Source organism: Pleurodeles waltl, chromosome 3_1 (assembly GCF_031143425.1).
Source record: "Pleurodeles waltl isolate 20211129_DDA chromosome 3_1, aPleWal1.hap1.20221129, whole genome shotgun sequence".
In the NCBI taxonomy this organism is placed as follows: Eukaryota; Metazoa; Chordata; class Amphibia; order Caudata; family Salamandridae; genus Pleurodeles; species Pleurodeles waltl.
Window position 1 is genome coordinate 896,140,023 of NC_090440.1, and position 15,386 is coordinate 896,155,408.

Here is a 15,386-nt window from a genome sequence, read left to right on the forward strand (position 1 = left end):
GTCTTGGGGGCTATGGACTGTACACACGTGCAGTTGGTTCCCCCAGCTTAAACATCACACCTAGTCGGCAATAGGAAACACACATATTCCATCAACGTCAAGGCCATTGTGGATCATCTGGGGAGATACATCAATGTGCTAGCAAAATACCTGGGTAGTGCACATGATGCATGCATCTTCAGGCACAGCATCATAAATGAGCGCTTCCACAATGGGAGATTTGGGAATGGCCTACTTGTTGGAAAGATAATCTGAACTATACAATACACCAACTAAAATGTAAAAATGTATGTCAGAATAGCCATATTTGTGTCTGTTGACAGAGATTGTGTCATCTGTACGAGGGCTGTGCCTCAAACCTGCACCATGCATTTTGGTGCACGTCTAATACAATTCTAGAACTCTGGTATGTCAAAGCACACAAAGCACCTTTCCGTGGATGTCTATATCAAAGAATGTAGAACAAATGCAACTCTGTGTAAAACGTTGTGTTGCCTCACTGTGTGCAAGGGAGATGTCCCATGTGTATTGTGTTGGTGTTTCAATCAAACTGTGCCCAGGAAATAGTGCCCCCCCAGCTGATGTGTAAGATGAATAAATAACTGTAGTCCCTGAAGTCATTACTGCTTACTAGGTGTGCTTTATTCTAATGCACACATACATAACTGACTACGTCTTTAAGGGTTATATATGTGGAGCAATATGCCTTTTCCTGCATAAAGAGTCATCTGCATGCAACACAAGCACCCTTGCACCATAGTGCAAGGGTGCCATATTTGTGCTAGGCAGCCCATTGTGTGCCAGTGCAGGGTGAAAGGACAGGAAAGTGCTATGTGGCCAAAATACTGTGCAACATTGCCCTTTCCCAGTGATGCAGTGCACTGTAGATAGGTGACTTGGTGTATTACATTGTGCCACCTTACAACATTTATGGCCCCTAGTGTCATGCGGACATAGAGGGAAAAATATACAGTAATATATATATCTAATGACTTCACATTCCTATACTAATCTGTCATTGTCAGTAGCTTCAGAACATATGTGAGCAGTAATGTGTCACTCCACTCTGTGTGAATGAACGGAACCACATCATCTGTAATGGTTAAGGAATCACATCAAAACCTATGTGTATGCCAGAAAAGTCCATATGAGTACAAAGGCTACACAATAGATAATTATGAGATGAGTGTTTCCTCAATGGTGAAACTACCCTTATGATCACTCAAATGTCCACATTTTGAATGGTGTGATAACAAATACTGTCATAATTAATCTGTGTGTCACACATGCAAGTATACTTGTATGTAGTCAAAGGTTACAGGACCATCACTGGAAGTAGACTATGCAAAGATCATGAGTGGCATGCATTGTAAGTGTAGGCCCCAGAAAGGTTCAAAATTCTATATTGTGTAACTTTATGACACCAACGGTACAAAACAGATATGTCTCACCCATACTGACAGTGTAGTACACACATATACATAGTGATTAAGCCACATTGACATATGTAAGCAACGTGAAAGTTTACCAGTTTTGTGGTGTAATTCACCCAAATGAAATCCATATCAATAATGGAATGTGAAACTCACAGAGTCCAACACAATGCTGTGAAAAATGTCAGACATTAGTCATGAACATAGTTTAAAATGCAACCTGTTAAAAGCATTACAGTGTACTCAGGATACCAATGTCAACATTCAGTGGACACAGCAATGATGACGGACTTAAGGCATAGAAGTGCAGATTGCCCTACAAGTTAGAGTAATTTACATACATGTTAAAAACTAAAATATTGTGGCTAGGTTCTTAGTAGACAGGTACTTGTAACTACATCAGTGTGTTCCACATAAAGATGGCCCACGTTGCAAGACATATGTGTCAATCAAAGTGTACCATGACAACTTCTCAGTCAAAACAATAGAAGACACCTGACAATAAATTGGATAACAATATATGTTACATGTCAGAACTGCCTCTAACCTTATGTAGAGAGGGGAAGGCCGATTGGCTACCACACAACCTCCCTAATCACAAATCACTTATCACATAATCAACAGGTTATTGCCTCGATTGGGGCAACAGACCAATATCCCAAGTAAAGAAATCAAAGAAGTAAAGACGTGCTAGCGTTTTTTTTTCAACACAGAGCGAAGTCATTCCAAATGGGAGAGGAGGCCTCACACACGTAATAGTGTCATTCTTCATCATTGACTAACTCTCCCCACCCTGGTAGGACAGTGCCACAGGGGCAGACTCAACCTCTTGATGAAGCTTAAACAAGAGGGAGTTCTTAAATAAAATCTACTGGACAATGGAGGGCATCCAGACATACTAAAAAGACCTTGTGGACTACCGGTATATTGAACTTTAATGGTGGCGTCTACAGGTATGGCTAAAAACAACAGAAGGACGGTACTGCTGAGAATACTGACTCAGCCTGTCTCAAGAAGCCAACTTGTTTCTGCCTTCACACTAAGCCTATTCTGGTCTGGGGCATTACTCAGGGCTGCGGATTCCTCCTTGGTACGGTGTACTAGCACCACAATCTAACTATACTCTCTTTACAGCACTTAAGTCCTACCTGATTGATGAATACTGGTATAATTACCCTAAATTATAGGGGATTCTATGGCAGTACTGGTGGCTGGGAGCAGGTTTCTAGTAGGTACATTGGCACAGTGTACCTTTTGACAACTGTGTGACTACAAAGGACACTGTCCTCTTCCCAGACCAGGATCAAGTATCCCCTGTATTTTTTTTCCGAACTTCTATCACAGTCCAAAGGGAGTGTAGTTCCAAACAGTGTGCAATGACTGAATGTGTGTGATGCACCTTGTGATGTTTGTTTTGTTTCCCTCTAACGAATGTGAATTACAGTACAGACTACATATTGTCCTGTGAGTGTAAACAGATTTCCATAAAATAGGCATGGCCACACAGTTCAGCACAGATAGACTCCCTCTGCCACAGCTATGCCTGCAGGCAAATTGCAAAAAATGTACTGTAGCTTAAAAAACACTTTAAAATCGTGCTTTTTGCCAATTGTCAGGGATGCATTGACTGCCTAGGACAAATGAAGACAGACTTGCACAGGACACAAAGAATTGTAAAGTAACAAGATAATGTCAAGGTGTGAGTGAATGTAATGTCACCGTTGGGAAGGTGGCATTGTGCATGTGCCACATATATTGTTTCAGACATTTAGGCCCTCATTACAACCCTGGCGGTAAATGCCACTTACCGCCGTGCCGACGGCCGCCAAGATACCGTGACCACTGCGGTAATCCACCACAGGTATTATGACCCACACAGTGAATACCGCCACAATAGACACCCACACAAGTCCGAAACACCAAAGGTCAGTGATAAATTGGCGATAGCAAAACCCACACCGTCACGCCAACAGGAGTACGTCCACAGTATCACGACCCACGAATCAACGCAGCGGTCTTTCAACCGCGATAAACCATTGCCGGTACACACCGCTGCACTCAAAATACACACACACATACAAAATGACACCACATTGGACAATTCAAACTACACACACCTGACACACATACACACACCCCACCCTCGCACCCGTACTACTATAAAACACACTCCCACATTACCCACAACCCCTTTCAGTGAAAAAAAGAGACCAAGACCAGAGAGACCAGAGAGACAAGCAAAGACCACCCACTCAATCTGAGGCACAGAACACCATCACCCATACACCATCCACGCACATCACAGTATACAGCCCAACACATCACCCCACACATCACCTCGCACATCCACACACATATCACTCACACCACATCCATGGCACCCCAAAGACACCCCAGGTTTTCTGAGGAGGAGCGAAGGGTCATGGTGAAAGAAGTCATCCAGGTTGAGCCACAGCTATTCGGATCACAGGTGCAGCAGACGTCCATTGGAAGGAAGATGGAGCTATGACGGAGGATCATGGACACGGTCAAAGCCGTGGGACAGCACTCAAGAATCAGGGATGACATCTGGAAGAGTTGGAACGACCTACGGGGGAAGTTGCGTTCTGTGGTTTCAAGACACCAGATTGCTGTACAGACGACTGGCGGCGGACCCCCACTTCCTCCCCCACAACTAACAACATGGGAGGAGCAAGTCTTGGCAATTATGCATCCTGAGGGCCTCGCAGGAGTAGCAGGAGGACTGGACTCTGGTAAGTCAAATCTTTACTATTATATACCCCACCCTACCTGCATGTCATCACAAACTCCTACCCCTACCCTCACCCCCATCACTCCACCACCTCACACATAACCCACCATCACAACCCACCCATCCCTATACCAAGCCCTGTATGCAACACTAAAGCATGGACCCCAATCACAGACCTGCATGGACACCCATCACCACAGCATGCACACTAGATAGACTCACCCAGCCCACATAATCACCACTCACACAAGGCCAAGGCCACAGTGAAAGCACAATTATACAGCGAAACACACCCATTGCACAAGATGGCACACACAGATACAATAACAATGCATTTGCATCCCAACAGGATCCCTACCCAATGTCACCGGAGAGGAGGTGCCACCTACATCCAGTCCCCCCAGAAGAGGCCCACAGTGATGACAGCAGCTCACGATGACCAACCTGGCCCATTAGGGACCTCTGGACAGTCGGTTACCCTACCACAGTCACAAACCACCACAGAGCCTCCCCCTCAGGAAACACCAGCACAGCACCCACCCAGCGGGCCCATACCTGGGAAGCTGGGAGGACTGCTGTGCGACAGGGGGAGGACAGGCCTAGGGATTAGACCCTCCACGAGGCACTCTCAACCATCATGGGAGCATACCACCATTCGCAGGAGGCCATGGGCATGGTACTGGCCAGGTTACAGGAGACCCAGTGGCTGCAGGAGGGACACTACCTGGGGATCAGGGAGGACCTCACAAAAATCTACACCATCCTGATCACCATTGCAGGGGTGCTGGCTGACATGGGCAAGACCATGAGGGAGGCAGTGGTATAACAAAGGGGCCCTGACACTAGCCAAACCGAAGAACAGCCTTCCACCTCCGCCGGCGCTAGTGGACAGGAGGCCCCACCACAGGACCAACAGGCCACCAGCACCCCACCCCCTGCAGAAGGAGAACCACCCCGCAAACGGTCCCTGCGATCCAGGCAGAAGACAGAGAACATTGCTAAGACCCCCGCCAGGAAATAGGTCTCTCCTGATTGTCACCCTTCTGCCCCACTCTGTCACCCTGTCCACCTAGAACTGCCATTACTCCCCTTCCTATGCCCCATGGGACAATGCACCTGTGATACCAAGAGACTGGACTCTGCCCTGGACCTTCCTTCACCATCACCCCAGCCCCTTGCACTTACCCCCATACTATTTAGCACAAAAAATAAACACCCTTGAAATATAAACCATACTGGGGTCAGTGGTGTAATGATTGGAAAGATGTATTCTTACAACATTCTCAAAGTATTGCAACGTCTATGCTCAGTGCATTATACCACAGGATGACAGTTTGTGGGCAGCAGTACAAATAGCAGGAGCCAGAATGGGGTACACAGATCTGAAAAAAGGGAATCCAAAGGGAACAGTCAGTGTCCATAGACAGAGGGTAAGAGGCTGCCATGTCCAATGCCCAAAATGATACTGAAATGTGAAGTTGAGTTACAGTCTCTTACCTGTGTGTCACTGGAAGTACTGCTGTATAATGTTTGTTTTGTTGTCCACATCTTCTTCATCTGCCTCCTCTTCCTCACTGTCCGCAGGCTCCATCGCTGACACAAGACCATCTCCAGGCTCATCCACCTGCAGAAAAGGCACCTGGCGTCTCAAGGCCAGGTTGTGCAACATACAGCATTCCACGATGATCTGGTACACCTTCTTGGGTGAGTAGTACAGGGATCCACCTGTCAGATGGAGGCACCGGAACCTGGCCTTCAGGAGGCCGAAGATTCTCTTAATAATCCTCCTTGTATGCCCATGTGCCTCATTGTAACGTTCCTCAGCCCTTATCCTGGTATTCCTCACTGGGGTGAGTAGCTATGAGAGGTTGGGGTAACCAGAGTCACCTGTAAATATCGAGGGACAGCTGTTAGAGACACACCAACCCTTAGGGGCAACCCCATCCTCAGACCCCAAATTATACAGTGTGGGGACCTTGGCCTCACCTAATAGCCACACCTGGTGCCTCTGGAGTTGCCCCATCACACATGGGATGCTGCTATTCCTCAAGACATAGGCATCATGCACAGAGCCAGGATATTTGGCATTCACATGGGAGATGTACTGGTCCACCAAACACACCATTTGCACATTCATCGAATGATAGCTTTTTCTATTCCTGTAGACCTGTTCATTTCTGCAGGCGGGGGCAATTGCCACATGTGTACCATCAATGGCACCAATGATGTTTGGGATATGTCCCAGGGCATAAAAGTCAGCTTTCACTGTGGCCAAATCCTCAACCTGGGGGAACAGAATGTAGCTGTGCATGTGTTTCAGCAGGGCAGACAACACTCTGGTCAACACGTTGGAGAACATTGGCTGAAACATCCCTGATGCCATGGCCACTGTTGTTTGAAAGGAACCACTTGCCAGGAAATGGAGCACTGACAGGACCTGCACTAGAGGGGGTATTCCTGTGGGCTGACAAATAGCTAACATCAGGTCTGGCTCCAATTGGGCACACAGTTCTTGGATTGTGGCACGATCAAGTCTGTATGTGATGATAATGTGTCTGTCCTCCATTGTCGCCAGGTCCACCAGGGGTCTGTACACCAGAGGATGCCGCCATCTCATCATCTGCCTCAGCGGTTGTAGCCTATGGAGGAGAACGGTGAGCAGAAGGTCATATTTCCACAGAGATGGCACAACTGTTTGTGAATGTATGTCACAGAAGGAGATTTGTGAAGTCGAAAGTCAGTAGAAGTACCAATATGTGCTCTGACGCACTGCCATGTGCCCCCCTGAAATAGTATCTGTCTGACCTGTGAGGAAGGACAAGGGGAAATGAGGTAAGTGTGCTGGCGTTGTGCGCCGTCGCAGTAGGCGGACGATGTCCGCCGCGCAACATCGCATTGGTTATCATTGGGCCCTATGGGTCCCAGGAGCCAATGGCGATGTGCGCCGGCGGTGATGGTACGCACCGCCATGGACGTCACCGCCATGTTCTAGCTATTCACTCACTTGCTACCTGACCATCAACAGGAGAGGATCTACACTGCAAGTGCTGCTGTAACCTGTGTCTGGAAGCGATAATGGCTACAGTGTCTGAGGAAAGGGCCCGTGCCTTCACTGTGTAGGAGTTGGAGAAAGTGGTGGTAGGGGTCCTACCTCAGTACACGTTGCTCTATGGTCCTCCAGACAAACAGGTGAGTTCACTGAGAGCATGATGTGTGGGCAATGAATGTATGGAGTGGTGTGGATGTAAGCCACATGTTGGAGGGTGCTGAAGTGTCCTGGCCTGAGTGCTGTATGAGAGGTGGTCAGTGTATGTGCGTCAGGACATGGGTGGGAACTGGGGGGCAATGAGTAAGCCAGTCCGGACTGGTAATTACATTTTCCACTGTCTTTTCCCTCTAGGTCAGCACCCACCAGAAAAAGGGTATTTGGCATGCCTTCGCAAAGGAGGTATGGACCCTGGGGGTCTATCACAGGTGGAGCACCCACTGCCGCAAGAGATGGGAGGACTTGTGCCGCTGGACCAAGAAGACGGTGGAGGCCCAGCTGGGGCTGGCCTTCCAACGTGGAAGGGGTGCCCATTGCACCATGAACCCCCCTGATGTTCTGCATCCTGGAGGTGGCCTATCCGGAGTTGGATGGGCGCTTGAGGGCATCACAGCAACCACAAGGGGGTGAGTACAGATTCAGAAAGCTGACTGTGTGCTTTAGGAGGTAGCTGGGTGGGGGATGTTGGCGGTGTGTGCCCCTAGGCCAGGGCAATCATGGCAGGGTAGGTCCCTTGTGTGCAGGCTCTGAAGCACTCCTACACAAATCGTACAAGTGGCCAACTACTACTGGGCAGGGTCCTGTGGGTGTCAGGTGTGCAGATGCTGGCGTTAGGTATTGTACCCCATGGACTAGTGACTACCTTAGTGACTGGTTGGGCATGGCCTAGTGCATAGGGCTGCTCAGTGTGTGTTGTGTCTGCCAACAGTAGTGGTGTTGCTGGCATTGACCAAGTGTATCCTCTGATTCTCCACCCCTTTTTGTTTTGTCATCCTGTCCTTATGTGCATTGGCATCATCTGGCGGAGGAGTAGAGGCACCGGCAACTGAGGGAGCTGCATCCCACATGGCCCATTAGGGCGAATCCACTGAGGGTGAAGGCACTAGTGGGACGGAGGGCGAGGGGAGCTCCACGACGGGGACAGGAGGGGAGACCAGTGACAGCGATTCCTTCTCCGATGGAAGCTCCCTGGTGGTGGCGGACACCTCTGTGCCCACCCCAACAACAGGTACAGCCGCCATCCCCCCTACCAGCACCACCCTCCCAACAGCCCCTCAGAGTGTTTCCCGTGCCCGCTCACCCAGGAGTGTGGGCATCTCCTTTGCCCCTGGCACCTCAGTCCCTGCCCCAGTCAGCCCTGCTGCCCTCAGTGAGGAGGCTTTTGACCTCCTGAGATCCCTCACTGTTGGGCAGTCAACCATTCTGAATGTCATCCAGGGTATCGAGAGGCATGTGCAACAAACAAATGCATACCTGGAGGGCATTCATTGTGGCGTGGTGGCCCAACAGAGAGCATTTCAGGCTCTGGCCTCAGCACTGATGGCAGCCATTGTCCCTGTGCCCAGCCTCCCCCTCCAACTTCCACTACCCAGACCTAATCCCCTCTACATCACCCTTTCCCAAGCACACCTTCAGACCAGCATGCACAAACATCAACACACAAAAGTTGCTCAGGAAAACATAAGCACCACACATCATCATACAGGCACTCACACAAGCACCATACCCGTGCAGACATACCAACTTCCACTTCCTCCACTGTGTCCCCCTGCTCCTCTTCATCCACTTCCCTCCCAGTAGCTTTTCCACTCACACCTGCATGCACTACATCTTCAGCCACTACCTCCATCACCAGCACGCCCATCACAACACAACCCTCATGAGCAGTCACCACCCCCACAGCCATGCACACGTCCCCTGTGTCCTCTCCCAGTGTGTCTGTGAGCCCTCCTCCCAATGTACACAAACGCAGGCACACACCCACTCAACAGACATCCACCCCACAACAGCCTCCAGCCCATGCACCTTCACCCAAACTCAGCAAACGTACACCTCCTACAACCACTACCTCTTCCTCCACTCCCAAACCCCCTCCATCTTCCTGTACCAGTGTGTCTACAAACCGTATCCTGCAAATTTTGACCTCTTCCCTACGCCTCCCCTGGCCTTCCCCTAGGGCCAGGGTGTTGAGATCCCAGGCCAGCACCTCAGCCACCAACTTGGCATCCGCTGTGGTCCCTGCAAGTCCGAGGGGCTCAAATGGGGCACCCGTCAGGGCTGGCAGTATGCCACCTACCAATGCAAAAGACCAACCAATTCCGCCACCTGCCAAGGTTAAGAAGGGACCAGCATGCAGCACGGACAAGACGCATGGCCTATCCAGCAAGGCCTCATCCAAAAAACAAGAGGACAGTGCCAAGGTCCCAGCAGCGTGTAGCAAGGTGGGGAAGGGAAAAAAAGAGCAAAGGCAAGGCACTTCACGACTCGGAGCCTCCAGGTGAGGGACTGGTGAGCACCATCATTCCTAACAGGCCAGCAACCTGTACCGTGGTACGAACCGCCGCAAGCACCGCTACCTGCACCGCCATCTGCAACACCCCCTGCACCTCCGCTGCCACAACGACAGTCAGCCGCATCATCCCCAGTGGGCAGCATCTGAGGCTGCTGGAGACAGCCTGGTGTCTCCCTCCACTACTACCAGCTCCTGCACCACAGGCAGCACCGGCAGCATCTCTGCCGCAGACACCGCCACCTGCACTGCCATATGCACCACCACATGCCCAGCCGGTGCCAACACATCGGACATCAGCAGCAACCCCAGTGGGCAGCCGTCCGAGGCTGCAGGAGACGGACTGGACCCTGCACCCACCACTTGAAGCACCAGCACCAGCACCAGCACTGGCACTACCAGCAGTGTGCAGCCTAAGTCGACGCAGGATGGAATCCGGCTCTGCCTCCATGGAACCAGACAGTCTTTGCACTTCCCTGAGTGTGTATTGCATCTGTGACACATCTTATGGCAGGAATCCAGAAAGATGGTCTAAATGTTGATATTGTGCATACTAGCAAATACAATAGTGTTAATCATAGGCATAGTAATGCTATTTATAAGTAAAAATTCTGCCTACTCCACAGTTAACTGCGTTCACCCAAGCATACTACAAACCGCCAAATGAACAAAAACTTGAAAATGTATCTATACATTAAAGTATTTAGGGGGTCATTACAACCCTGGCGGTACAAGACTGCCAGGGCTGTTATTACGGAAGCACCGCCAACAGGCTGGCGGTGCTTCCCAGGTCATTACGACCGCGGCGGAATCGACGCGGTCGCACCGCCGGGGCCGGCGGTTTCCCGCCACAATGGCCCCGGCAGTAGTGCCCTGGGGATTACGAGTCCCTCTACCGCCAGCCTTTTCCTGACGGTTTGAACTGCCAGGAAAAGGTTGGCGGTACGGGGAGTCGCGGGGCCCCTTGGGGCCCCTGCACTGCCCATGCCACTGGCATGGGCAGTGCAGGGGCCCCCTGACAGGGCCCGTGCTGCTTTATACTGTCTGCATAGTAGACAGTGAAAAGCGCGACGGGTGCAACTGCACCCGTCGCACGGCCGCAACACATGGAGCCACTTGGAGCCACTGCACCATTTGGAGCCGGCTCCTGTGTTGCAGCCGAGATCCCGCTGGTAGGCAAGGGTCGCTCCCCGGGGGGGGGGGGGGCAATTTATTTTAGGCCATTTCTGCCCCCCCCCGGGGGAAGATCGGCCTATTGGTATTAGGCCGATCTGCCCACAGGGGGGGCAGAAACCTCTAGGCGCCAGGGCAAATAGTTTTTTTGTGGTTTTTTTTTGTTTGTTTGTTTTTTTAGAGATGGGGAGCGACCCTTCAGGCAAGGGGGGGTTGGGGGGTTGAGGGGTGGGAGACAAATTTATTTTAGGCCATTTCTGCCCCCCCCGGGGCCGGCTGAGCTAGAGGCCAAAATCCACAGGTAGGCAGTTGTTTTCTATGAAAAAATGTGATGTGTCCATGTTGTGTTTTGGGCCATTTCCTGTCGCGGGCGCGAGGCCTACCCACACAAGTGAGGTACCATTTTTATCGGGAGACTTGGGGGAATGCTGGGTGGAAGGAAATTTGTGGCTCCTCTCAGATTCCAGAACTTTCTGTCACCGAAATGTGAGGAAAATGTGTTTTTTTAGCCAAATTTTGAGGTTTGCAAAGGATTCTGGGTAACAGAACCTGGTCAGAGCCCCACAAGTCACCCCATCTTGGATTCCCCTAGGTCTCTAGTTTTCAAAAATGCACAGGTTTGGTAGGTTTCCCTAGGTGCCGGCTGAGCTAGAGGCCAAAAGCTACAGGTAGGCACTTTGCAAAAAACAGCTCTGTTTTCTTTCAAAAAATGGGATGTGTCCACGTTGTTTTTTGGGGCGTGTCCTGTCGCGGCTGCTAGGCCTACCCACACAAGTGAGGTATCATTTTTATCGGGAGACTTGTGGGAACGCTGGGTGGAAGGAAATTTGTGGCTCCTCTCAGATTCCAGAACTTTCTGTCACCGAAATGTGAGGAAAATGTGGGTTTTTTAGCCAAATTTTGAGGTTTGCAAAGGATTCTGGGTAACAGAACCTGGTCAGAGCCCCACAAGTCACCCCATCTTGGATTCCCCTAGGTCTCTAGTTTTCAAAAATGCACAGGTGTGGTAGGATTCCCTAGGTGCCGGCTGAGCTAGAGGCCAAAATCTACAGGTAGGCACTTTGCAAAAAACAGCTCTGTTTTCTTTAAAAAAATGGGATGTGTCCACGTTGTTTTTTGGAGCGCCTCCTGTCGGGGCCGCTATGACTACCCACACAAGTGAGGTATCATTTTATCAGGAGACTTGGGGGAACGCTGGGTGGAAGGAAATTTGTGGCTCCTCTCAGATTCCAGAACTTTCTGTCACCGAAATGTGAGGAAAATATGTTTTTTTAGCCAAATTTTGAGGTTTGCAAAGGATTCTGGGTAACAGAACCTGGTCAAAGCCCCACAAGTCACCCCATCTTGGATTCCCCTAGGTCTCTAGTTTTAAAAAATGCACAGGTTTGGTAGGTTTCCCTAGGTGCCGGCTGAGCTAGAGGCCAAAATCTACAGGTAGGCACTTTGCAAAAAACAGCTCTGTTTTCTGTGATGTGTCCACGTTGTGTTTTGGGTCATATCCTGTCGCGGGCGCTAGGTCTACCCACACAAGTGAGGTATCATTTTTATCGGTAGTCTTGGGGGAACATAGAATAGCAAAACAAGTGTTATTGCCCCTTGTCTTTCTCTACATTTTTCCCTTCCAAATGTAAGACAGTGTGTAAAAAAGACGTCTATTTGAGAAATGCCCTGTAATTCACATGCTAGTATGGGCACCCCGGAATTCAGAGATGTGCAAATAACCACTGCTTCTCAACACCTTATCTTGTGCCCATTTTGGAAATACAAAGGTTTTCTTGATAGCTATTTTTTATTCTTTATATTTCAGCAAATGAATTGCTGTATACCCGGTATTGAATGAAAACCCACTGCAGGGTGCAGGTCATTTATAGGCTCTGGATACCTAGAGTTCTTGATGAACCTACAAGCCCTATATATCCCCGCAACCAGAAGAGTCCATCAGACGTAACAGTATATTGCTTTCGAAAATCTGACATTGCAGGAAAAAGTTACAGGGTAAAACGTAGAGAAAAATTGATGTTTTTTTCACCTCAATTTCAATATTTTTCTTTTTCAGTTGTTATTTTCTATAGGAAACCCTTGTAGGATCTAAACAAATTACCCCTTGCTAAATTGAGAATTGTGTCTACTTTTCAGAAATGTTGCGGTTTCTGGGATCCAGCGTTGGTTTCATGCCCATTTCTGTCACTGACTGGAAGGAGGCTGAAAGCACAAAAAATCGTAAAAATGGGGTATGTCCCAGTAAAATGCCAAAATTAGGTTGGAAAATTGGGTTTTCTGATTCAAGTCTGCCTGTTCCTGAAAGCTGGGAAGCTGGTGATTTTAGCACCAGAAACCCTTTGTTGATGCCCTTTTCAGGGAAAAAAAAACACAAGCCTTCTTCTGCAGCCCCTTTTTCCCATTTTTTTGAAAAAAACGAAATTTTCACTTCTTGGCCTCCTTCTGAGGAACCCACAAAGTCTGGGTACCTCTAGAATCCCTAGGATGTTGTAAAAAAGGACGCAAATTTGGCTTGGCTAGCGTATGTGGACAAAAAGTTATGAGGGCCTAAGCGCAAACTGCCCCAAATAGCCAAAAAAAGGCTCGGCACAGGAGGGGGAAAAGGCCTGGCAGCGAAGGGGTTAAAGGGAGTGCAAGGTTGATGTTCAACATCATATTTGTGCTTAGTATTTAAGCAACAATAGGGTAAGCTAAGTTAGTGTTAGGTAGTGTTACGTTGAGTGTAAATAGATTTAGTTAGATAAGGATAAGTGTAGATTGTTTAGGTAGTGTTAGTTTAGGTAGTGTAGTTTAAGTTGGTTTAATTTGTTTACATTGCTATATTTAGTAAACCTTTTTCTACTTTCACAACCTTGTAAGTATTGTATCACTGTGAGTTTCTAATATTGACTATTTTGAGTTTAGTACATGATGCTGCTATTGTCCTGTTGTCTTTAAACGTGTGTGTGATTTTGTAGGAGGACTATGGTCAACAGGTAGAGTATATCACAAATGTCACTTAAGGACTATTTGACAGTCTTAATTCATTGTAAGTGGTGATCCTATTGTGATTTCACACACAGGCACACACAGATACTCAACCACTATAGCACTGTGTATGAAAGAAATACACCAAGTATCGTTTGAATGGTTTTGTGGCAACATATTATAGAATCTGGGCTGTGCTGGGACACACACTTATGCTTGTCACTGACACACTCACCCTTGTACCATTCTGCATAAAGGTACCTGCTGTAAGCTGGTTACAAATCATGAATGTAGCCCCCACCTGGAGAACCTCAATAATCCTTGGCATTGAGTACTTGCTAAATTTGGCACTACCTACATGTAACTTTGTGCAACTACTTGCAATGTTTTTAAAACACGAGTCTGCCATTTTCTCTTAGCCTGAGGAGGTGTTGCTTTGTTACAGGGTCTGTAATCTGGCTCAAAATCAGAAATATTTGTGTATATTGTACAATTGATGTCATGAGTGGTTACATTCACCCTCAATACATATGAGGCTTCTCAGGGACACATTAATCCTACATATCCCAGTGGACCTTTCAACAGCATTTATCATTGGTAAATCGAACTGTAATGATATGATGTGGCATTTCATGCATATTGACATTCAAGGACATCCTTGTGCAACATAGGTATGATGCTAATTCTGCAGGAGTCTGGCCATGAGTACCTGCATTTTGTCAGTGCTTGCATATTTGTAGATGATTAGGGTCTCATCAGTGCATGCATCAAGGCTATCATATGTGTTTGTTGACATTTTCATGTTCCCAGAGCTCAAAATTTGCCAGTCCAGTAACAGATGCTCAGTTTCACACCATGACTTGCAATTGGTGGACAAAACATTCTACATAATGCAATGGCAGTGGATGCACATGATGTTTGGACGTATACAACAAGAGCAGGTGATAGTGACTGTAGTTCATTCTCCTTGAGATGCTAAAATGTTGGTTCTGTGTGTACACCTAAATTATGGTATAATTAGTCTTTTCTGCAACAGACATCCAAGACTCAGGCTTATAGGAGTGAATATATTTACATGTGTGGGTTGTTTACCATGTGAATTTATACTTAGTTTGAGGCAAGAACACAAAAACGAATAGTCAGCAAAGGATGACCAGACTGAACCAATTTGGGAGACATGTCATGTGACATGTAAAAGTGTTGAGCTTTTCAGTGAGAGGATACAAATTGCCATTAGGGAAGGTAGGTCACTTCACAGGTCCAGAGGCAGATAAGATTAACAGATGCACAAACAAATAGTGACAGTTCTGGTTAACAAAAGAGGTAGTAAGATGATAGACACAGGGCCAATGGGGAACCTGCCCAGGAGGCACAGACAAATGTTACCTGGCAGTTTTCCGATGGAAATTAGAGAAATCCAAATGTTCATTCTTCGATGTATGTTGTGCCTCCCCTGCAGTTGGAGGTGTTTGTGTGAGAGTAATCTGAGGCCCACACACACCAGAG